Source organism: Prinia subflava, chromosome 27, assembly GCF_021018805.1.
Source record: "Prinia subflava isolate CZ2003 ecotype Zambia chromosome 27, Cam_Psub_1.2, whole genome shotgun sequence".
NCBI lineage: Eukaryota > Metazoa > Chordata > Aves > Passeriformes > Cisticolidae > Prinia > Prinia subflava.
Window position 1 is genome coordinate 1,670,411 of NC_086273.1, and position 23,149 is coordinate 1,693,559.

At 55.1% G+C, this 23,149-nt stretch overlaps 2 pseudogenes; one reads left to right on the forward strand and one right to left on the reverse strand.

The window, feature by feature from the left end:
* Positions 1–367: 367 nt before the first annotated feature.
* LOC134562441 (olfactory receptor 14J1-like) lies at positions 368–3,438 on the forward strand (annotated as a pseudogene).
* Positions 3,439–17,151: 13,713 nt separating this feature from the next.
* Positions 17,152–21,866, reverse strand: LOC134562313 (serine/threonine-protein kinase pim-1-like; annotated as a pseudogene).
* Between the last annotated feature and the right edge of the window lie 1,283 nt (positions 21,867–23,149).

A 23,149-nucleotide genomic window follows, 5' to 3' on the forward strand; every position in this document is an offset into this window, starting at 1 on the left:
GATCTGCCTTGGCAGGGGCTGGGGCTCAGGCCTTGGTCCTTTGCATTCCTGAAACACATCCAGGTTTGGTCAGCATCAGAGGCACCTTTGCCTTGTTTGTCCCCACCTGTCATCACTGCCTGCAGTGTTCTGCCTTAGCTGGAACCTGGGGACACTTTCTCAGTCATGTTCCTCTGTGGGACCTATTAAAACTTTAAGAAACTCCAGTATTTCACTTTAATTTTGAGTTCTTGAGAAGTTTTTTTAACACTCTCTCAGGAACTGAGTCTCATGTAAACAACACCAAACCTCAAGAGACTCATTAAATTCCTTGTGCTGTGTCTGTGCTGGTGAGCTGGAATGGGCTCCTAGCACAGACGCAGCTCCTGGCAACCAAGAAAAGCTTTAAACAGACATTTCTCCTGAGGAGCAGCTCCTCTCCCAGCCCAGCAGGGCTGAGGGCACTGCCTGCAGGTACCTGAGAGCAGTGAAGCAAACAGAGGCTCAAAGAAACTGGAAGGACAATTCTGAGCTTCTTCGTGGAGAAATCTTCACCGCTTCTGACACAGTCAGTCTGTGGCTGCAGGGATCTCCTGAAGCTGAGCCAGGACAGCACAGAGGTGACTGTAAGGATGGCTCTGCTGCCCTTGCTGCTTTGGGGGAGGATGTGCTCCAGAGCGGGGCTGCCCTGGGCACTGTCAGAGGGACAGGGCAGGACGGCTCCTGCTGCCAGGGACAGCTGCAGGGCCTGAAGCTGGGGCTGCAGCCAGGGCTGCCCAGGGCTGTGGTGCAGAGCAGGTGCTGCAGCCCTGAGGGCTCTTGGCCAGCCCAGGGCATCTGCCACCTGCCAGGGGCAGCTCTCAGCCTGCCTGGGAGCTCCCTATGGATGCTGGTGGGGAGCTGTGGGTGCAAGGAGTGACTCCTGCCAGGGCAGGTCCTGCTGCTGTGGAGAGGGTGCTGTGTGGGCCAGGGCTGCTCAGAGCTCCAGCTCATGCTGAGGTCATTTCTGGGAAGACTTTTCATGAGCACATCTGGGCAGGAGTTTCCTGCTTGAGTCTCTGCTTTCCTGAATCTGTGCTCCCAACTTTCCCTGGCTCAGCTTGGTGGAAATAGGAACTCAGCTGTGCAGGCAAGAGTGGGGGCTCAGGCTCTCAAACCATCACACTGAGGATTCCTGGGATTCAGCAAGTGCCTGCACCTCCCCAGCCTCCAGATGCATCCAGCATCCCCTTTCCATGGTGCCCAGGCCTGGGGGAGCTGTTCTTTAACCCCTGCAGCCCCGAGCAGCTGCAGGGCAGAGCTGGCCCAGGGCTGGGCTGGGCTCTGGCAGCACTGGCAGGGAAGGAGCCCGGGGCCACAGGAACAGCTCGGGCTGGGACAGCTCCAGCAGCAGAGCCCTGGGCAGGGAGGGAGGGAGGCAGTGCTGAGGGAAGCCCTGCTGCAGGGCACATGTGGCACCTGCCAGCCCTGCCCTGCAGGGCAGACACTGCCCTGAGCAGCACAGCTCTGCTCTCCCCTCCCAGCCAGCACAGCCCTCACCCCGGGGGCTCAGGGCCCTCAGTGCCCTCCTGGGCCGGCAGAGCAGCAGCAGAGATGAAGGGCATCTCTCCTGCCATGTGCCCATTCCCTGCTGACCAGGGCCTGAGGGCCACTGTCCTGCACTGCTGCTGCCTGGCAGGGGCTGTGCAGGGCTGGCCAGGGAAAGGCTTTTCCTCAGGGCCTGCCTCTCTCTCTCCTTGCCTTGCCCAGGTGCTCCTGGCATTGCTGAGGGGCTCTCTGAGAATGGCAGTTCCAGCTGCAGGCTCAGGCCCAGTCCTGGGGCTCCTCCTGTGCAGGCTGAGCACAGCAATGGGGTGTCCCAGCTCCCTCTGCCCCGGGGAGCTCTGGGCAGGGCAGGCTGGCAGGCTGGGAATGAGCTGACTCTCCCTGACTTTGGTAAGGGCAGGAGACACTTTGTGTGCCAGGGATCCCTCTGCTCTCAGCAGGGTCTCCTGGCTTTCCAGGGTAACAAGGGAGTGAAGCTTGGAAAGGTGCAAGTCCATGGCAGCTGGAAACAGGTCGCAGAGAAAGAGCAGCTCCCCTCAGCCTGCACTAAGCCTCAGACAATCCTCCTGCCTCACTGGATTCTCTGTTCTCCCCAGGTGCAGCAGAATCTCTCATTCTGATTCCTGCAATCCCCACCCCTTCACGCTGGCAGCTCCTGTTTCTTAGGAGGAGACTTGGTCCAAATTTAAACACCAGGTCTGGCCCCTGCCCTCACTGTTTCCCTGCTGTGACTGGGGGTCAGGGCGGACTGCCAGGTGTCCTGCAGGTCAAGGTCTGGATCCTCACTGAACAATGGCCAGCACCAATCAGGGCTCCAGAAACCAAGGGGAAGAAAGGTCTGTTTGACATAGAGAAGGGTGAACATGCTTAGTAGCAGGGAAGGCCCTATGAGAAAGGGCTTTGACTCTCCTATGGGAAACGTCACCTCCAATGTCACTGTCTTTCCTCCTTCTTCAGGTTGGAATGTCCAGACACAGCAAATGTGCAACAGCAGCTCCATCAGCCACTTCCTCCTGCTGCCATTGGCACACACACGGCAGCTGCAGCTCCTGCACTTCTGCCTCTTCCTGGCCATCTCCCTGGCTGCCCTCCTGGCCAACGGCCTCATCATCAGCGCTGTAGCCTGCGGCCACCTCCTGCACAGCCCCATGTTCTTCTTCCTGCTCAACCTGGCCCTCAGCGACCTGGGCTCCATCCTCACCACTGTCCCCAAAGCCATGCACAATTCCCTCTGGGACACCAGCAACATTTCCTATGAAGGATGTGCTGCACAGGTTTTTTTCTTTGCCTTTTTCATTACATCAGAATTTGCCCTCCTGACAGTTATGTACTACGACCGCTACGTGTCCATCTGCAAACCCCTGCACTACGGGACCCTCCTGGGCAGCAGAGCTTGTGCCCACATGGCAGCAGCTGCCTGGGCCAGTGCCTTTCTCAATGCTCTGCTGCACACAGCCAATACATTTTCCCTGCCCCTGTGCCATGGCAATGCCCTGGGCCAGTTCTTCTGTGAAATCCCACACATCCTCAAGCTCTCCTGCTCCAATTCCTACCTCAGGAAACTTGGGCTCATTGCTGTTAGTGCCTTTTTGGTATTTGGCTGGTTTGTGTTCATTGTTTTCTCCTATGTGCAGATCTCCAGGGCCGTGCTGAGGATCCCCTCTGAGCAGGGATGGCACAAAGCCTTTTCCACCTGCCTCCCTCACCTGGCTGTGGTGTCCCTGTTTGCCAGCACCTCATTTTTTTGCCTACCTGAAGCCCCCCTCCATCTCCTCCCCATCTCTGGATCTCTCAGTGTCAGTTCTGTACTCGGTGGTGCCTCCAGCCCTGAACCCCCTCATCTACAGCCTGAGGAACCAGGAGCTCAAGGCCGAACTGTGTACACTGATCACTGGACGATGTCAGAAACATTAAAATGCTGGCCAATTTTTCGGAAATAATTTGTAATAAAAGTAATCGTTAATGCTTCTTGTTGGTTTCAGTTTAGAAGTTCATCTTTATTTCAGTTTTTTAATACTGTCCACAAAGAAATATCATTGTTTTTGCCCTTTCTTATCTTTTTGTCTTTTCACTTTTTCTGAGGCCCCAGAATGTCTCAGTGAGGAGCTGTGCTCTCAGTGGCTTTAATAGAACTAATGAATCACCCCAGGAGACTTTTCACTGGAAATCCCCCTTTTGTTCCTTCTCTGTAGCTGCAGCAGCAATGTCTGTGTGCAGAGCTGGGGCAGATCAGGGCTGGCACAGCAGCTGTGCCCAGCAGCAGCAGCACTTGGTGTTGCCAGTGCTGCTGCCGTGGCCCTGCCCCGCTGCCCTCCTGGCCCTGCTGTTGCTGTAGGGCCTGAGTGCTCTCGGGGCCGGGCACAGGGCTGGGGGTGGCAGTGCCGGGGCTGCAGCAGGGACAGGCCATGGGCACTGCTGGGGCAGCGCTGACGCCTCAGGCCAGGGCCTGGGGGCTGCAGGCTCCTTGCCCAGGCTCTCTCCACAACACGGCCAGGCCAAGGCTCAGCACAGAAAAGCCCTGTCAGCAGCCCCAGGCTGGCCGTGGGCAGGCTGGGGGCAAACAGCATGGCTGGGGCTCTGCAAGGTCCCTGGGGGAGACGGGAAGGAACAGCAGAGCAGGGCCTGATCCATCCCCACTGTGCTGGACACCCCAGGGCAGCATCCCAGAGCATCCTCATGCACCTACCAACAACATCCCCCCTCTGCAGCCCTGGCCTCTCCCCAGCTCACACAGGTGCTGCATCCTTGCAGGCACAGCCACAGCAGCACTGCCTCAGGAGCCCCTGTTTGCACTGCCCAGAGCAGGCGTGAGCACCCCCATGGTGTTGGTGTGGGGAGATGAACCTGAGTGAGCACAAATGCCATCAGCCCCTGGGGTCAGGAAGGGCTGGGGGATGTGAGGGAAACCACTCAGGTTTGTTTTGGTCTTTGATGTCAGCCAGAAAGTTTGTTCCCATGAGCTGTGAGTTTCCTGTGCCACTGCAGACATTGTTGCTCAGAGCCAGGTCTGCCTGACAGCCAGCCCCAAACTGGTCTGAGCATTTCCTTTAGTTTATCTTTGATTTTTTTTTTTTTTCTTTTTTGTCCAGTTTTTTTCCTTATGCCCATCTCTATCCCCTCCCCTGCAGACAGCCCATCCCTGGTTGCCCTTTCCTCTCTGGCCCCACTCCCCATTTCAGTTCCTGAGTAGGCATCATTAAAATGTCCAATGGAGAGCAGGATCATCCTCCAAGTGCTTCAGGAGTTCTCTGCAGGCTCCTGCAGTGCCTCCTGCTGCTCCCTTGCCAGAGGCACCACAGGCCAGGGGGGCACATCTGCCCTGCTGTGTCTGCCTGTGGGGCTCCCTGCTCTGGGCAATGAGGAGGGGCTGCAGAGGCTCTGCAGGACTGACAGGATGGGCTTTGGGGCTGTGAGGAGAAGCTGAGGGACCTGGGCTGCTGCACCTTCTCAAGAGGAGGCCCAGGGCTCATCCTGCAACTGCTGCAAGGGTGGTTTCAGAGAATCACAGATTCAGCAAGGCTGGAAAAGACCTTGGAGATCATCAAGTCCAACCTGTGCCCTGACACCACCTTGTCTCCCCTGAGCCTCCTTTTCTCCAGGATAAACAACCCCAGCTCCCTCAGCCACTCCTCACAGGACTTGTGTTCCACACCCCTCACCAGCCTTGTTGCCCTTCTCTGGACACACTCCAGCCCCTCCATGTCCTTCCTAAATTGGGGGCCCAGAACTGGACACAGCACTCGAGGTGCAGCCTCACCAGTGCCCAGCACAGGGGAAGAATCCCTGCCCTGCTCCTGCTGCCCACACCATTCCTGATCCAGGCCAGGAGCCATTGGCCTTCTTGCCCACCTGCCCACACTGCTGCCTCATGTCCAGCCTGCTGTCCAGCACTGCCCCACGTCCCTTTCTGCCTGGCCACTGTCCAGCCACTCTGTCCCCAGCCTGGAGCACTGCAGGGCTTGTTGTGGCCAAAGTGCAGGACCCGGCCCTTGGTCTTGTTCAGCCTCAGCCTGTTGGATTTGGGCCCTGGATCCAGCCTGTGCAGGGCCCTGTGCACAGCCCTCCTACCCTGCAGCACATCCACACTCACACCCAGCTTGGTGTCACCTGCAAATTTGCTGATGCTGGACTCAATCCCCTCCTGCAGATCCTCAGTGCAGATATTGCAATCCACGCTGGCTGCCTCTGATCCCTGAGCCATCCTGGGGGTGCCCTGGGATGGCTCTCAAGGGGATCTGTTCCATCCCCTTGCTGGGCACCCAGGGCAGGCTGACAGGCCTGCAGTTCCCCACATCCTCCTTGCAGCCCTTCTTGGGGATGGGCTCCCATTGGCACCTCCAGTCCTCTGGGACCTCCCTGCTGAGCCAGGACTGAGGAGAAATGATGGAGAGCAGCTTGGGGAGCTCATCCAGTAGCTCCCTCATGGCCCTAGCATGGATCCCATCTGGTCCCAGAGACACCTGTGAGCATCTGAGTGGCTCAGCAGGTCCCCAGCTGCTTCCTCCTGGATTGCAGGGGGGCTCTTGTGCTCCCTGTGCCCATCTACCAGCTCAGGAGAACACTTGTCCTGAGGACAATCTATCCTTTTGTTGAAAACTGAGAGCAAGAAAGTGAAAACTTCCTCAGACTTTTCCTCATCTTTAGTTACTGTATTCCCCACTGCGTCCAATAGAGTAGAGGTTCTCCTGATCCCACCTTTTGCTATAAATTTGTTTATAGAAACATTTTCTATTATTTTTCACAGTAGTGGCCAGGTTAATCTCCAGTTGGACTTTTACCTCTCTACTTTTCTTTCTGCATTACCTAAAAAGGTTTTTAAACTTGACTGGATTTACCTGACCTTCTTTCCAAAGGTGATGCACTCACTTTTTTTCCCCTGGACTCCCACAAAATTTCATCGGCAGCTAGGCCAGTCATTTTCTTCTCTGGCTCATCTTTTGGCACAATGGTATACGCTGCTCCTTCTCCCTTAAGACTACTTTCGTGAAGTGTGTCCATACTTGGAGGACCCCTTTATTTTTAAGGGCTGTTTCCCCTAAAACAATTAGTAACTGATTCAGTGCTCTCCAAATCTGCATCCTGAGTAGGCCAAAGTCTGCCCTCCATAATTACAATGTAGAAGTTTTGTTGATGCCCCTCCGTCTTTTACAGAATATTGGAAACTTGATTATTTCATGGTCACTATACCTCAGGCAGCCTCCGACCACCAAACCTCCCACCAACCCTTCTGTGTTTCTGAACAGCAGTAGACAGAGCTTTCCTTGGCAGTGGTAGTGTCACCAAAAATTTGGTAAAATGAAAAACTCCTCAACACCAATACAGCCTTGAGAAGCAGCATTCTTTATTCAGCTGGATGCACAGGGGGATAGCTCCTCCCAAAGCTGTGCATGCTGAGTACAGGAAAGTTTCTGTTTATATACTGTATTTTCGCTACCTATGCATTTATTGTCCTGCATTAAACATACATATGATAATAATTTCCCTGAAATCATTAACATATTTCCCCTCCCCTTTTGCCTGCACTCTTCTGTCCTGGGGGTTTCTCTGGTGGTCCCTGGTGGTCACAGACCCCAATGTTCCAGTTGGCCTGGCTGAGCTGGCAGGACACTGAGGCTGGTGAACTTCCAGTTCCCTTCTCACACAATGGGCACTGTGTGATTTCCATAGGCCAGTGGTTTTGGAGAACAACAGTTAGACCACCAGGTGCAGACCATTTACCATCTGGTAACATGAGGCCACAGAGTGGGCTACGACATCACAGAGTGGGTTATGTGAGCTCAATGACATGCTGTGACATCATAGACCATGTCTCTGACATCACAGAGCCAGCTGTGACATCACAGGACAGAGGTCTGACATCATACAGCAGACTATGACATCACAGAGTTGGCTGTGACATCACAGGGCCTGTGTGACATCACAGGGGGCTGTGTGAGGTCCCTGCCCCAGCCCCCCTCACAGTTCCCCCCACAGAAGTCCAATGCTGTTCATGCCCAGCAGGCTCCCCTGTCCCCCGGTATCCCCCCGGTGCTCCTGGAGCCACAGCCTCCACCAAAGGATGTTCCACAGGATCCAGCCCAGAGCCTGACACGGGCACAAGGGGCTGGGCTGTGTCACCAGCACATCAAGGACCTGCATTATCCAGGGCCCTGTGGCCTGGCTTGGGTTCCCCAGGGCAGGAAAGATGTCTGGCAGCTGCAGCAGGGCCAGGGAAGGGCTCCAAGGTGGGGCTGGAGCCCTTTGGCTGTGAGCAGAGGCTGAGGGAGCTGGGCTTGTCCAGCCCCGAGCAGGGAAGGCTGAGGGGCTCCTCATGCCAGCCTGGCAGTGCCACCCAGGAGGGGATGGAGAACACAGAGCCAGGCTCTTCACCGGGGGCCTGGTGGGAGACAAAAGACAATGAGGATGGGGTGAAAGAGGGGAGGTTCAGCCAGGACAGGAGGAAACCTTTGTTCCCATGGGCTCAGCCAGGTGCTGAGATGCTGCCCCCTCCCTGTCCTTTGGGATTTTCCAATCCACACCAAATCAAACCTTGAACCACTTGGTCTGATCCAGTTTCTGACAGCTGGGGCTGCTGACTTGCTGAGGTCCTTTCCAATTCAGCTCTCTCCTGATCCTGGGACAATGCTGGTCCCTGTTTTAGACTGGGGCAGAGCAGATGGGACAGGAGCCCTGCAGGGCTGTAGGGGACCTGCAGCTTGTGAGGTGCACGAGCACATCTTCATTAACTGGGTCATTTGAGCACTTTGAAGAAATGTCAATGTTTTCCCACCAGGAGAGACCAGGAAATTCCTGGAACTGCAGGAGAAGAAATCCTGATCTCCCCCTCTATTTGTGTCACTGGCTGGACTTGTGTTTTCCATGGAACTGTGCCTCCCCCTGGTTTTGTTGGCTGACAATAAACGAACATCCCTCTGTGTCTCAGGCAGCTCCTTCTGCAAGGAAAGCAGGTGGGAGTTGGTGCCAAGGAGCTGAAAGCTGCAGGCACAGCCTGGGGTGGAGAAAGCTCAGATTTGCACAAGGCTGCTCTGAGTCCTGGGGGTTGGATGAGGGAATGGTGGGGTGGAGATAGGGACAAAGTGTGATTGATTGCCAGCCATGAAGGGTCTTGATTTTCATATCTACTCAGAGTGCCTTAGGACATGCTGGGGATCAATATCACCGGGAGATTGCTGATATCAATCTATAAACAGGAAAATTAAATAGACAAAATGTCCTGGCAATTTAAAGAAATCTGGTGTATTGTCTTTGAATGCACTTCTGAAATCTGTACAATGAACCACTGAGGAACAGAAGACTTAAAATTAAATTATTCACAGGGGGTGTTTTTATTTAGGGTGTTTTGAAATTTAATGGCACTAAATTCCTGAACTGAAGAGCTGAAGAATGAACAAGCCTCTGGAGAACTAAAATTCATCAGGGAACCTCCAAGTTTCTGAGGATCCATCCTCAGCAGAGCAGATGGAATAGATTCCAGGGGTTTCCAGTTGCTATGGAGCTGTGAGCTCACGTGCAGGTGCAGGGGCTCCATGGTGGCATCCGAGGGGTCCTTATTCTTCCTAAAGGTCCTAAGGGCCATGAGGTGACAGTCACAGGGCTGCACAGTAACAGCAGAGGTGTCTCTACACTCCCAAGGGGCCAATTTGTCTCAGGCAGTGTCAGGAGTGCAGTGGTGACATCCCTGTGCTCCTAAAGAACAGCGAGGTCACAGACACTCACAGGGGCTCCAGGGGACATCCCAGGAGTGTCCAGGCTGCCAAAGAGCTGGGATGTCACAGACACTCACAGGGGCTTAAGGGGACATCCCAGGAGTGTCCAGGCTGCCAAAGAGCTGGGATGTCACCGACACTCACAGGGGATTTGACCAGCTCTGCCTCCGCTTCAGCTCCCTCTCAGGATGTTGAATTTTGGGATGGAGGAGTCAGGCTGGGTTCAGCATTATTCACCCCAAAAGCAGCATGACCCTGCTCTTCATTTCCCCCTGGGGGCTTTGCAAACAGGGCCTTGTTGGGGTTGTTGGAGCCCATTGCAGGCAGAGCCTCCTGCTGCAGCAGGAACTGCCTTTGCTGTGCCATGGCCAGGCCAGGCCCCGCTGCAGGAACAGCCCCAGGCCAGCCCCAAGACAGGGAAGGGCTCGGGCACAAGGGCAGAGGGCCGTGCTGGGAGCTGTGCAGGGAGAGCCTGGCACACCAAAGGCACCTTGGCAGCAGCAGCAGCTCCCTGCAGGCCATGGCCAGAAGGTTCCCTGGGCACCCGGCCTGGTGGCCACCACTGCAGAGCTGCTGGGCCAGGGCTGATTTGTGCCTGGGCTCTGCCCCAGCCCACAGAGTGTGACCTCAGCCCTGACTCTGGCACAGCCGCTGGGCCTGGGCCCTGCAGAGCCTCAAGGTCACCTGTGCCAGCCTGGGGCCATCCCTGCATCTGCCACTGTCACTTCTGGACTCGCTGGTGCCTCCAGCACTGAACCCCTCATCTACAGCCTGGGGAACCAGGAGCCTGAGGATGCTCTGAGGAACATGACCCCTCTGTGCTTATCAGAAACAGTGAAGTGCCTGTTTGTTTCTGCGTAGCATTCAGAATGGAACTCATTACAGACCTATACTGCTCTGTGCCATGTATCTTTTTTGTAATTCTATTTGGTATTCTAATTAAAAAAAAAAACAAACAAAAAAACCACCACCAAAAAAACCCACCTCTTTCCATAAAGGGATGCCATTAGTCAGAGTATTGTTATATCAATTTTGTTTGACAGTCCCTTTTTCTGACCCAGAGACTGGGCTCCTCACAGTCATTTTAAAAGACTTTATTCCATTTTAAGTCTCATGAGAAGGATGAGACAGTACAGCTGTTACAATTCATGCCACCACAGTAAGAAGCCAAACTATTTCCTAATTACCATATATTATAAGAGTTTTTTGGCCTATCAGGTTTTGCCTCACAATGCTTCTAACACTTTTAGACCAACCGTCTAAAAATACCTCACCTGGGTCCTACTGAAAAACACCTTTCTTAGTTCTATTTCTCAAAAATGTCCAATTGCAAAGTGATCATTTGAAACTTGTTTCTTGTTCAAATTCTCTCTCAACAATGTCTGTCCTATTCTATGACCTTTCTAAGTCAGCATATTTTATGTCAGAGTTTGCATACAGATGCATACTATGTGAACCTTCTGTAAGGCTTTGGGAATTCTCTACAAATCCATTTCCCACACAGTATCCACCATGCTGTGTTAAGTAGAGACAGTGAGAAGCCATGATCACTGTGCATTGATGTAAAATAAAGTGTCCTGCTGTGCCCTGTGTGTCCAAGATGCTTCCTGAGCCCTTCTGTGTCTCTGCAGGGGCAGTGCCTGTGAGCAGAGGTGCAGGAAGAGACTCCCAGCACAGCAGCACAGCCAGGGACAATGGCCCTGCCTCTTCCCACAGCTGCTCTTCCCAAGTGCAGCCTCTCCTTGCCAGCCCTTCTGTGGCTGTAAGGCCCCAGGGCTGTGGCAGCTTGGTCACTGTCCTGCTGCGTGTCCCTGCTGTGCCCACAGGCAGGGACAGGCCATGGGCACTGCTGGGACACAGCTGGGACACAGCACAGCAGCTGCAGCAGCAAAGGGCATCTCCAGAGGGCAGGCCAGGAAGGCTTTGCTCTCCCTCCAGAGTCATGCTCAGCAACAGGCCCAAGGAACAGACTCTGAAGAGGCTCCTTGTGTTCCTTTGTCTCCCAGGGCTCAGTGGGATGAGATTGGGGTCCCAGTGTGGCCTTCAAGGGACTCAGGTCTGGGTCAGGTTCTGCTTGTTGGTGGTCAGGGCCCATCAGATGGTGAATGCTCTGTGCTGAACCTTCCTGAGGCTCTGCAGCTTGTGCCAGGGCTGACGGCAGGGGAAGGTTTTTCTGGAGGGCCTTGGGAGCTGCCAGGAGAACACAGGGTGTAAGAGCCAGACAACAGAGATGCGGGGACGACAGGCGACTCTTTTCCAAAATGCTGTTTATTGCAGCAGTCTAGTTTTGTTTGCTGAGCATCTTAATGCATAGAAACCAATCAGCATCATACACAATACCTTCAGCATTACCTCTAGCCTATCATAGGTACTAACATTGCCATATTGTGTTACAGTTTAAACTCAAAGTTGTTTTTCTGTTTTCTTGCAGTGGAAAATTCTTAGACTTTGTTTGTACTTGGTAAAAACATAGTTTTTGTTTGCTTATGGTATCTTTTGCTTTTCTTAGACTTATTTCTGCTTGGTAAGAACATCTTCTTTGTTTGTGGTTAACATATCCTCTGCTCTAGCCATAGAAGTCTCTTGCCAATTCATCTCAACCTTTGTTTAGTCACAACTAACTCAGCAATTCCTAGCCTAAACATGTTTGATTTTTCTGTATTAAAACTTGCTTTCATTTCTAGAGAACCTTCTGCTAAACATTCATATCTGTAAAACTTTCCCACTAAATTTCCATCTTCTCCAAAAACAGGGGACCTGCAGGGACAGTGTGTGCCAGGGATCAGCAGGGACTGGAGCTCACTGGGCACAGGTCTGGCCATGGTGGGGTCACCCCGGGATCAGGGACTGAATGTCTGCTGTGAGCCAGGAGAGCTCTGCAGCCCAGGGGACACAGCAGGCACAGGGAAAGAGTCTGGGCACTGAGTGGTCTGACCCTCAGGGAACTTCCCCAGGAGGATGCAGGGCAGCCCCAAGGCCATCTGGCAGCCCTGGAGCAAGGCAGGTCCCTCTGAGCACCCTCCATAGCCCCAGCAGAGGCTGTGTGGGAGGGGGTCAGTGCAGGGAGCACCATCAGCTGCCTCTGTGTCCCAGCCTGAGCACCAGAGCCCAGCAGAACCAGCCCAGGGCCCCGGGCAGTACAGCCCCCGTGCTCTGCAGAGCAGCAGCCCCAGCTCGGGGCTGTGGGCAGCAGGGCAGGGGCTGCAGCAGTGGCTGCTCAGGCCAGCACAGACGTGTTCCCCTGGGAAAGGCTCTGGGGGCAGCTGGCATGTGCCAGGAGCAGAGCAGGAGCCCGTGGGTGTGCAGAGGAGCCCTGGCAAGAGGCTGCCCTGTCCCTGGGGTAGCAGGAGCTGCCCGAGCTGAGCATCTCCTGAGCATTGCAGACACAGAGTGGCTGTCCCTGACCTCCAGTGCCTCCAGTTCCTGTTGCATGGCCAGACAGGGCTGAGCTTCTCTGCGGGGCTGGGGCAGGAAGAGGAAAACAATGGAACTTTGGTTATAACAGTCCCTGCAGTGTCACAATGACCCCTTGGTTCTTTGTGGCCCCACAGTGTCACTCTGGTCCCCTTGGTCACACCAGGCCCTGCAGTGTCCCAAGGCACCTTTGATTCTCTGGGCCTGCAGTGTCTGTTCTGCCTGTGAGCAGGGTCAGCACCAAAGACACAGACACAAAGTTCAGCAATGGTGGGATTTATTGTAATGCAAAACTGCAAAGAATCACAGAAGGAGAAGCTCAGCAATGCACCCAATCATCACTACCAAGGATTGCCTGCAGTGATTAAGAAAGAGACAGCACCAGTTCCCCTCAGACTTTGCCATCACCCAGACCCACCCATCAGCTGGGGGCAGCTGTCACAGCCAAGGGCTGCAGAGCCACTCCCGGACACTGGGAATTCCTGCAGGGGCCTCCAGCCACAGGTGAGGCTCCAGCCTGGCTGGGAGAGGGCCCAGCTCTGACAGTGCTGAATAAACAAACTGACAGCACTTCTAGTGCAGGAACATCTGGTTTTATTCTCCTCTTGGGTTCCTCCCAAAGCCTGGCCAGGGCTCAAGGAGGAACCAAGGGAGCTGACTCTGACCATAGAGCCGCAAACAAGGCCAGATGTCAGATTTTGTGGCCTTGTCTGGCTTCCAAATACAGGAATGTCAATCCATGTCTAACTAATGAGTGGATACATCTATAAGAGAGCTAACGACAATGTATATTTCATTAATGAGCAGATACAAAGATAACCTTTGGTTGGAAGGTTCATCCAGAGGTTCCCTTTGGCTCAGGGCCTGTTGTTCAGGCCTCACTCAGGGCCTGTTGTCCAAGCCTTGGCACTTCAGGGACATGGTTTAGTGCTGGGCTTGACACTGCTGGGTGAACGGCTGGACTGGATGTGCTCAGAGGTCTTTCCCAACAGAAAGGATTCCATAATTCCAGGATTCCATCTGCTGGATTCAGCCAGGCCCATGTTAGCAGCATGGATTTGCTCCAAAAGTTTCCTCTTGCTCAGCTCTTGTGGCCTAAGGCTTCAGCTCCTGGTGCTCAGCTGCTCATGCTGAAGGAGATGACTCAGAGAGAAGAATACAGCTCATGCAATTCCTTCTGGGACACTGAGAGGGGAGGGTGTGGAAACAGGAGCAGTGTTTGGTGTGGCCTCCTCTCTGTCCTTCACACCTTTCAGAGCTTTGAACCAGCCCAGAGCTTTCTCCAAGAGTGCAATGGAGCAGCTGTTCCTGCTCCCAGCTCTGGCTCTTCCCAGGCTCTGGCCTTGCCTGCTTTTGTCCCTCTTGCTGTGCCCTCTGTTCCCCTGTGCTCGGTGGCTGCTGCCCAGGACTGTGGCACTGGCACAGATCCCGTGGTTGAGCCCCTCCTTTCTCTGCCCTTGGAGCTGCCTGGGCACAGCAGCCTTTTCCATCTGGAAGCTGCACATGGAGAGGGAGTCCCCACCTGTGTTCCTTGCACAAGCCCCAGGAGCCCAGGGCTGCCATCTCAAGGCCCTGCTGGCCCTGAGGGCTCCCAGGTGCCTCAGGCTGCTGTGACACCCCTGCAGACGGGAGGGAAGAGTGGCAGGGCTGTGCTCAAAGTCAGCTCCATGTGCTGCTGCTGCTGCTGCTGCTGTGGGGGTCATTTGTGCAGCCCTGCCCAGAGTGAGGGATCAGCTCCAGGCCCTGCTGCTGCTCCCTGGGCTCAGCCCCAGGTTGGTTGTTGCTGGCAGTGCCAGCAGAGGCGGTGGCTGCAGCAGCGGGTGCTGACAGTGCCCCAAGCCCCGGGGCCGCAGGGGTCCCTGGGCTGGGGCTGGCAGGGAGCTGCCCCTTGTTCTCCTCTGCCCTGCAGAGCTGGGCCGCCCACAAGTGGGGCAGCACAGCAAACAGGGAGCCTGCCAGTCTCCTGCAGCCCTGTCTGCTCAGAGTTTGGCCCTTGGAGCTGCAGGTGCACAAAGGCAGCTGCTTCTGCTCCCTCTGTGTGTGCTTGTGTTCTGCAGTGCTGCTGCATCAGTCTGTGCCCAGCACCGGGGAAAAGCCTCAGCCCTGCAGGGCCAGGAGCTGCCAGGCTGTGCCTGAGCAGCTCAGCCAGCGGGAAGGGAGCTGCTCCACATGGGACCCAGCAGCTAAAAGCACAGGTCTTTTGGGACATGTTATCTGCTTAAAAAGAAATGTAGTAAAGGAAAAAACTAAAATAAATATGAAAGAGGACAACAAAAAATTGTGTATTAAATAATCTTCTGTAACTTTGGATTAAGATGTAACTGATCATTTGAAAAAGAGAACTAAGTTATTTACTTTGTAAATGTTCTCATGACACGGATCCATCTTACTGACCTCAGCATAATTTTTAAAAAGATTTTGGGTTTTGTTTTTATATTATTTTAAACTGCACTTGAAGCAATAGGAAATTGAAGATGTATTGTGTATCAATGTGCCTTGAGGGTAAAAATATTGCAGTTTGAAACTTGGCCCTAAAGTGTTGCAACTGAAAGTTATAAATCCCAATGGACTGTGTGACAGCAGCCTTTCCTAGAGGATATGAAGCACCCCAAGGATTTTATCAGTGGAGCTGGGGTGCTTGGAGCTTTGTCCTGTGCCACTCTGGGATGTCATGAAAAAGGACTTCACCTGCCGACAAGCCAGGTCACCCTCTGCCACCCCAGCTCCTTGGACCCTGTATCCCCCAAGGTAGACAAAGTGTTTCTGCTGCTCCCCCCTTTGCACAAATCCACAGAGAAATGGCATTTTCCCAAGTCTTGTGTCTCAATTGTTCCATATTCCTAAAGAAACAGCAGCCCATCCTGATGAATACAGCGAGTTACACGGATGGTTGTCAGCTCCCCTTGCTGCCTAGAAATCCTGAAACTGCTTCTGAATGCTGCTCCGTTCAGTTCTTGGACACCTCCTCACACTGAGCTGGGAAAAAAATCCCCTAGCCACTGGCTTAAAAGTTAGAAATACCAAAGTTAGAGCTCTGTGGGAAATCTCTATCCATCCCTATCCTTTTAGGATATCCATACGTGAGGGTGTGCACGGATGTGTCTTGTACAAAGAGGAAGGAGTGTGCAAGCAACGTGACTGACACTTTCACTCTCTGTGTTCATTCCATGGGTACAAAGACATTATGGAAACCCTGGCACACACAGACCCTTCTGTCCATGCATACAGACACATCCCAGAGCCCCTGGCACACACAGACCCTTCTGTCCATGCATACAGACACATCCCAGAGCCCCTGGCACACACACACCCTTCTGTCCATGCATACAGACACATCCCAGAGCCCCTGGCACACACAGACCCTACTGTCCATGCATACAGACACATCCCAGAGCCCCTGGCACACACAGACACTTCTGTCCATGCATACAGACACATCCCAGAGCCCCTGGCACACACAGACCCTTCTGTCCATGCAGACAGACACATCCCAGAGACCCTGGCACACACAGACCCTTCTGTCCATGCATACAGACACATCCCAGAGCCCCTGGCACACACAGACCCTTCTGTCCCTGGAGGACGCAGCACAGCGGGTGGGGCCGGTTGGTGGCAGCGAGTCCCGCACTGCAGGCCAGACCCGGCTCCAGCCCTGCCAGGCCCTGCCAAGGCTCAGTGCTGCCTCCTCTGCAATGGGAAAGCCCTTCAGCCTTTTCCCTGCCCACAGGGGCACTGCTGGCCTGGCAGCACAGCTTGTTTTCCCCACAGGCTGCAGGAGATGAGAACACAACCCTTGCAAACACTGAGTGCAAGCCACAGCTCTGGGTGCTCCCCATGACCCCCAGCCCTGGCACCACTGTCTGCCCCAAGCTTCAGGGGATGCAGGGGGAGCCCGGCTGGGCTCTGCCCTGGGGCCATCCTGCAGGGAGAGCTGCAAACAGGGAGCATTTCCTTGGCACAAACAGCCAAGCCAGGGGTGCATGGCAGCTGCTCCAGCCCGCACTGCACTGCTGTGTGCTGTGCCCTGGGGCTGGGGCTCCCTGCAGAGGGGACTGCACTGGTGTGCCAGAGGAGACAAAGAAGCTTCAGCTTCACCTAAGTGAGGTGGGTGAGTGGGCTGGGGAGACTCAAGGGGATTCACAGAGCTCATCCTGCTGGAAGGATGAGGAAAGGGAGTGGGAACTGAGCAGTGAGGAGAGCTGAGGGCTGGACAGCAGCTCTGAATGACACTAAAATGCCACTGGACCTCCAAGACATTGCTGCTCTTCAGCCAGTGACAGGATGAGTCCCTATACCTGGGGTTTGGTCTTGCTTGTGGTGAAGGCCATCAAGGAAGGCAATAGTGTGATGGAGACTGTGATGGGCTGGGAACTCACTGGGGGAAAGGAGGGAGCAATTGTGAAACTTAAAGGCAGGTGGGAGAGAGAAATGTTCAGAGAAAGGGCTGAGCTACAGCTTGGGCAAGCTGAAAAATGTCATTTGGAGTCATCCCAGACTGATTTCATTTCAGAAGGTTTTGAACAAGTTTATTTTTGGAGGGTGTGATGTTTTCCCTCAGAGATGTACACTCTGCAAACTTGAGCTGCATTGCCAAAATGCTCAAGCAAGTCTCTGCTGCAGGTCACACCATTTCTTCTTTGGCTGATTCTGGCCTGGTGCTGAGCTCCAGCAGAGCCCTGGCAGAGCCCAGAGCAGCCTCAGCACCCGCAGAGCCCGGCTGCAAGGAGAGAAACCAGAACCCACCCGTCAGCTGAAGGCTCCTGTCCCCCTTGTCCCAGTGCCCGCCGTGCCCAGGCCATGCTGGCCATGCCCAGAGCGGTGCCCAGAGCTGCCCATCATTGCTGCCCTTGGCAGCAGAGCAGGAGGGCAGGACATGTGCCCAGCCTGCAGCCAGCCGTGGCACATCCACCTCCTCAGCAGCTGCCACAGCAGGATGCTCCTGTGCTGGCTGCCCTCTCCCAAAAGCTCTGATCCCACCCAGGCCAAGAAGACGGGACCCACCTGACGCCCTCCGCCGCTGGAAGAAAAGCTGCTCCCAAACGATGTCCTCAGCCTTCTCCAAGGGCACGGCCCATCCACGGCACAGCTGGTCCCAAGCACTTCCTGATCCAGACTGGACACCACCTAGAACGCTTCCTTTAGAAAAACAAACAGCAAATTAACAAAAATATACTACAGACAAAAAGGGGAAACAAGGGAAAAGGTAAAAAAAATCTTGTTTCTCTCAGGGCCTTGAGGAAGGCCCAACCCTGACATGCAAGGGAAAAACCCCACCCACCAGTGAGGGAAGCCCATGCTTTCTCCCTGCCGTACTGCAGTGCCCCACAAAAGACCAGTGATCCCCAAGCAAACAAGGGGAGTGGAGCAGCCCAAGCCCTTCCTTGCCTGCAAAGGAAAGCAGCTGTGCACAGGTGCTGTAGTCCCACCTCTGCTCCCGCCATGGGGGTTTGTTTGTGTCAGGCTGGCTGCCTCAGCCTCAGCCCTAGCTCAGGGCACGGTGGGTTGTGGGGGCTGTTGGAAGGGCCAGGAGCCCACTCCCATTTCATACCCACCCCAGCCCATGGCCCCAGCCCTGACAAAAAGCAGCTTGGCAGCCCACTGGAGAATCAAATGCATCCACCCCAGCAAAGGGAAACCTTTGTCTCCCAGCCAGGCTGTGCCATTCCCAAATCTGGGAGCATCCCCCTGTGTGTGCACTCATCTGCAAATTCGCTGTGGAGCCTGGCTTTGAAGAAGGTGCCAGAATTGAAGTCCATCAGCTTCAGCTTTGTGGTGGCCTGGTCAAAGAAGAGGTTGTCATCCTTGATGTCGTCCTGACTGTCTCCAGTAGCAGCAGCCCCACCTGGTACAGCTTCTCCAGGGGCTCCTTCTTCTTCCCTGGGATGAGACCAGGCTGTCAGTGTTCTGCCCAGGGCCCCAGCTGGCAGTGACCCAGGACAAGCCAAACCAGCTGGGATTGCAGCCACCAGTGCTGGGCAGAGCAGCTCAGCTCCAGCACAGGGGCTGTGTGTTCCCATCTGATGAGCCCTGTGCAGTGACATAGGCAGGACAAAAAAAGTCTGGATTTCTTTGCTTCTGATTGCCAAGGATTGTATGGATCTGGAACTTACCAGAGCCCTGCATCAAAGTGTGCCTGTGGCTCTGTCCCTTCTTCTATGGCAGATGAATGTCCTGCATCCAAGGATGACAGAACAGGTCTTCTACTGAAGGCCTGTCCACATCATGAATGGATAAACACCACCTGATGAGATCTTGACACTCTGCAGGGAGAAACCAGAAACCGCCGGTCAGTTGGAGAAGGCTCCTGTCCGCTTTGCCCCACTGTTCCCATGCCCAGGCAGTGCTGGATGTGCTCAGAGCTGGGCCTAAACTTCCCAGGAATTCCCTGTTTTGGAGGAGAGCAGGACAGCAGGACATGTGCCACCTCCTTAGCAGCTGCCAGAGCAGGATGCTCACGAGCCCGCTGCTGTCTCCCATCACTGGTATTCCCCCCGTGCCCAGAGATGAGGATCCACCTTGAGAGAGCCGTGGTGGCAGCGAGAGCTGATGGTCCCAGCTGATCCTGCGGCCCCTCCTGAAAGGGTGCTCCCCACAGACCATCTGGTGCAGCAGGATGCCCAGGGACCAGATGGTAGCTGGCTGTCCATAGTACCAGCCATAGTTGTTCCATTCTGGGGGGCTGTATGACGGTATTCCTATGGAAACAGATGGATTTCATCAGGGGGAGGCTGCTGCTCCCAGAGCCTGTCCCCAGCATCCCTGAGCATGCAGGGGCTGACCCAGAGGCACGTGGTGTGACCTGCTGCCCTCTGGCCAGCACCTGGGACTTGTGTGCAAACTTGGGGTTGGAAAAGAAGCCATTGGTGTTGGAAGAGGGCAGGGGAAGCCCTGGCAACCCCTGACCATGACAAGGGAAACCCACTCAGTGCTGGATAAAACCATGTCTTCCTCCTCCCTGCCTGCATTGCCCCAAAACCATTTTGAACCCAAAGCAAACAGGGCTAGCACAGCAGTCCAAGCCCTTTCTCACCTGCACACCAAACTGTCTGGTGCACAGGTTCTGGCTCCCCCACTCTCTGCTACCCACAGCCACTGGTGTTTCTGTCAGGGTGGCTGACCCAGGCTCAGCCCCAGTCCTGGGCAGAGTTGCTGGCAAAGGCTGCCAGCAGGGTTGGAAGCTGCTAGAACCCACACCCACACCTGCTCAAAGTCAACTGGGCGGAAGACTTAGTGCCATGACTGTCAGGGAAAGGGAGAATCCCCAGTGCCACACCCAGGCTGTGCTGTGACATGTTGGGCCAGGAGATGTCTAGAACAAGGACAACACCCTGGCAAGGGCTCACCTGCAAAGTGTGTGTAAACTGTGTCCTGCAGGTAGGTGCCACAGCCAAAATCAATCAGTTTGGCCTGCCCGGTGGCCAGGTCAACCAGGATGTTCTCTGGTTTGATGTCGCGGTGCAGGACCCCGCAGCTGGTGCAGTGCCGCATGGCCTCCAGCACCTGGCGGAACAGCTCCCGAGCCACCTCCTAGCTCAGGAACCCCCGTGCCCAAATGAAGTGCTGGAGGTCCTGACACCGCTCCGGGCGCTCCATGATGATGACGATGTCATTGGGGAGCTCCATCCACTCCAGCAGCTGGACCACACCAGGGAAGCCAGTGGAGACCTTGTGCAGCAGCACGATCTCCAGGGGTGCGCTGGTGCCGTTGGGCTGTGGGAGGAGCACGATGCCGTCAGTGGGGCTGAGGCCGTGCCAGGGGTCGGGGACCCCTCAGCCAGCCCGGGATGCTCTGTGCCCTTCGCTGGCCTCACACCCGCTCTCCCTCCAGGCGTCCTGGCAGCTTCCACCCTCCTGGGCCTCAGCTCTCCCCACCTGGCACGGTCCAGCTTCTCCTGCCGGCCCCGCTCACTCACCAGTTTGCCCCAGTGCTGGATGCGGTTCCGTGGCACCCTTTCGATGGCCACCTGCAAGGCAAGGGGAGCAGCGGGCTGAGCTCACTGCCTGCCCTGCCCAGCCCCAGCCTCCTTCTCCTCCGCCCTCCTCCTCCTCCTGCGCCCCTTCTTCGTCCACTGGCCACCGGCCCCGCCACTCACCGGGGCACGGTCTGAGAGCCGTGTGGCCGCCCAGACGCTGCCGAAGCCGCCGCGGCCCAGCAGTGACCCCAGGCGGTTCTGCTCCTGGAGGGGCTGCTGCGTCTTCCCTGCCGGCGAGACGCGGCTGTCAGCGCTCGGCCCGGGGCCAGGAACGGCCCCTGAGGGTGCCTCGAGCGGCCTGGGCTGGGCATCCCCAGGGGTTCGCTCCTGGCAATGGGACAGCGGCGGCTCAGGGCCGGCAGCCGTGCTGCCGAGCGGAGGAGCTCGGGCCGGGGAAGCCGCGGTGGAGGTGGCAAGAGCGGCTGCTCCAACTGTGTCCTCTGCTGGCCCAGGGACGAGCTGGGGCCAGGGTCGGGGTCGCGATTCGTGCTGGGGCCAGAGCCGGAGCCAGGGCCAGGGCCGGGGCCGGGGCTGGGGCTGGGGCTGGGGCAGGGCTCGCTGTCGGGGCCGGGGCCAGGGCCGGGCTTTGCACAGGCGCAGCCAAAGGACGGTGATGCCGCCCCAGCCCCAGGCACTGGTGCCCGCCCAGCAGCGCCACCGCCAGCACAGCCAGAGCTGGGCGGAGGCGAGAGCGTGGCGAGACACCCGGCGGCAGGGACAGGGCAGCCCCTCCCGGGGCTCGGGGCGGGCTGGGGTCATGGCCGAGCCCAGCAGGGAGAGGGAGACTGGGAGAGGAGGGGGACACCTGGACAGGGAGACCGGGAGAGGCTGCGGGACTGCGGGAGAGGGAGAGGGGAAACCGGAGGGAATCGCAAGATTCGCTTTTTTCTTCACTGCTGCTGCCGCTGCTGCCGCTGCCGCTGCAACTGAAGCCCCAGGGCCATTTGCTTCCGTGTCCGTTTTTTCTGTTGCCCCCTTGGCCCCACGCTGAGCCCAGCGCTCCCCCGGGCAACCCCTGAACCTGTCCAAACACGGGAACTTGGCCGTGTTCAAGACCCAGAGTCTTGACTCCTGCACAGTGACAGAGGAATCCCCTTGGCTGCTGCTGTGCATTGTCTCTGCTGAGGGTCAGACACTGTCAGAGGACATTCCCTGAATGCACAATTTGTACCTGACCCAAGCACTGCACTTGTGTCTCCAGCATTGCTTTCCAAGAAAAACAGGGGAAGGCAAACTGGATGTAGACCATGGTGTTTTACAGTGTCTAAAACTTGCTAAGTAATGGATCTTAGAGGTGAAATTTATTTGAAATCAATGGGATGGAGAAGTAGTGCAATATGGAAAAGGGGAGCATAGAAATAAATAGAGAAAAACATCTTGGATCGTTTATTTCAACTTCATTTCATTTCTTAAAAGCTGTTTCAGCTTTCCCAGAATCTTCTCCACAGTCCTGTCTGTTATTTCCAAGAACCTTCCCTGGAGAATGAGTTGCAGGTTCTGTCACAAGATATCCCACCAATGCAGCTTCTCTTGACTTTCCACACTATGTGTGCTGCAGGAGTCTTGCAGCAAAGCAGGAGAAAGGTTTTGAGAACTTGACAACTTGTCCTTTCTTTTCCTTGTGGGCTGGGGAGTTGTGCCATTGGTAAGGTTTTCATTGTTCCTGTTCTACCCTAAGAAAACAGGACAGGCTACCAGGCGTCCTACTGGGAGTCTGTTATCGTCCACCCAAGCAGGAAGAAGAGGTGGACAACTTCTTCTCTAAGCAGCTGGAGAATGTTTCAGGATCACCAGCCCTTGTTCTTGTAGGTGACTTTAACCTAGCAGACATCTGCTGGGAACTTAATACAGCAGAAAAGAGGCAGTCCAGGAAGGTTTTGGAGTGGGTGGAGGACAACTTTTTGTGACAGCTGGGGAGTGAGGCCAGCAGGGGAGGGACTATGTTCGACCTCTTGTTTGCAAATAGAGAAGGGCTGGTGGGAGATGTGGTGGTTGGAGGCTGCTTGGGGCACAGGGATCATGAAATTACAGAATTCTCAGTATTTGGTGAAATCAAGAGGAACATCAAAAAGATTTTTACTTTGGACTTCTGGAGGGCAGACTTTGGCCTATTTAGGAGATTTCTTCACAGACGTCCTTGGGAAGAAGCCCTTAAAAACAGAGGAGTCCAGGAGAGGTGGGTGTGTTTCAATGCAGAGATCTTGAGGGCAGAGGAACAGACTGTCCCTGTGTGCTGAAAGATGAGCTGACAAGGCAAATGTCCAGCCTGGATGGGCAAGGAGATTTCAAAGGACCTTAGGAATAAAAAGAGGATGTATCATCTTTGAAAGGAGGGTCAGGTGTCTCAGAAAGTATTTATGGGAACATGTAGGAAAAAGAATTAGGGAAGCCAAAGCTTAGTTTGAAGATATTTTGGCAACTTTTGTAAAGGATAATGAAAATGTTTTTACAAATATATTAACAGCAAAAGGAAGGGTAAAACCAACCTTTGTTTTCTACTGGATGTTGGAGGGAACTTAGAAACTGCAGATG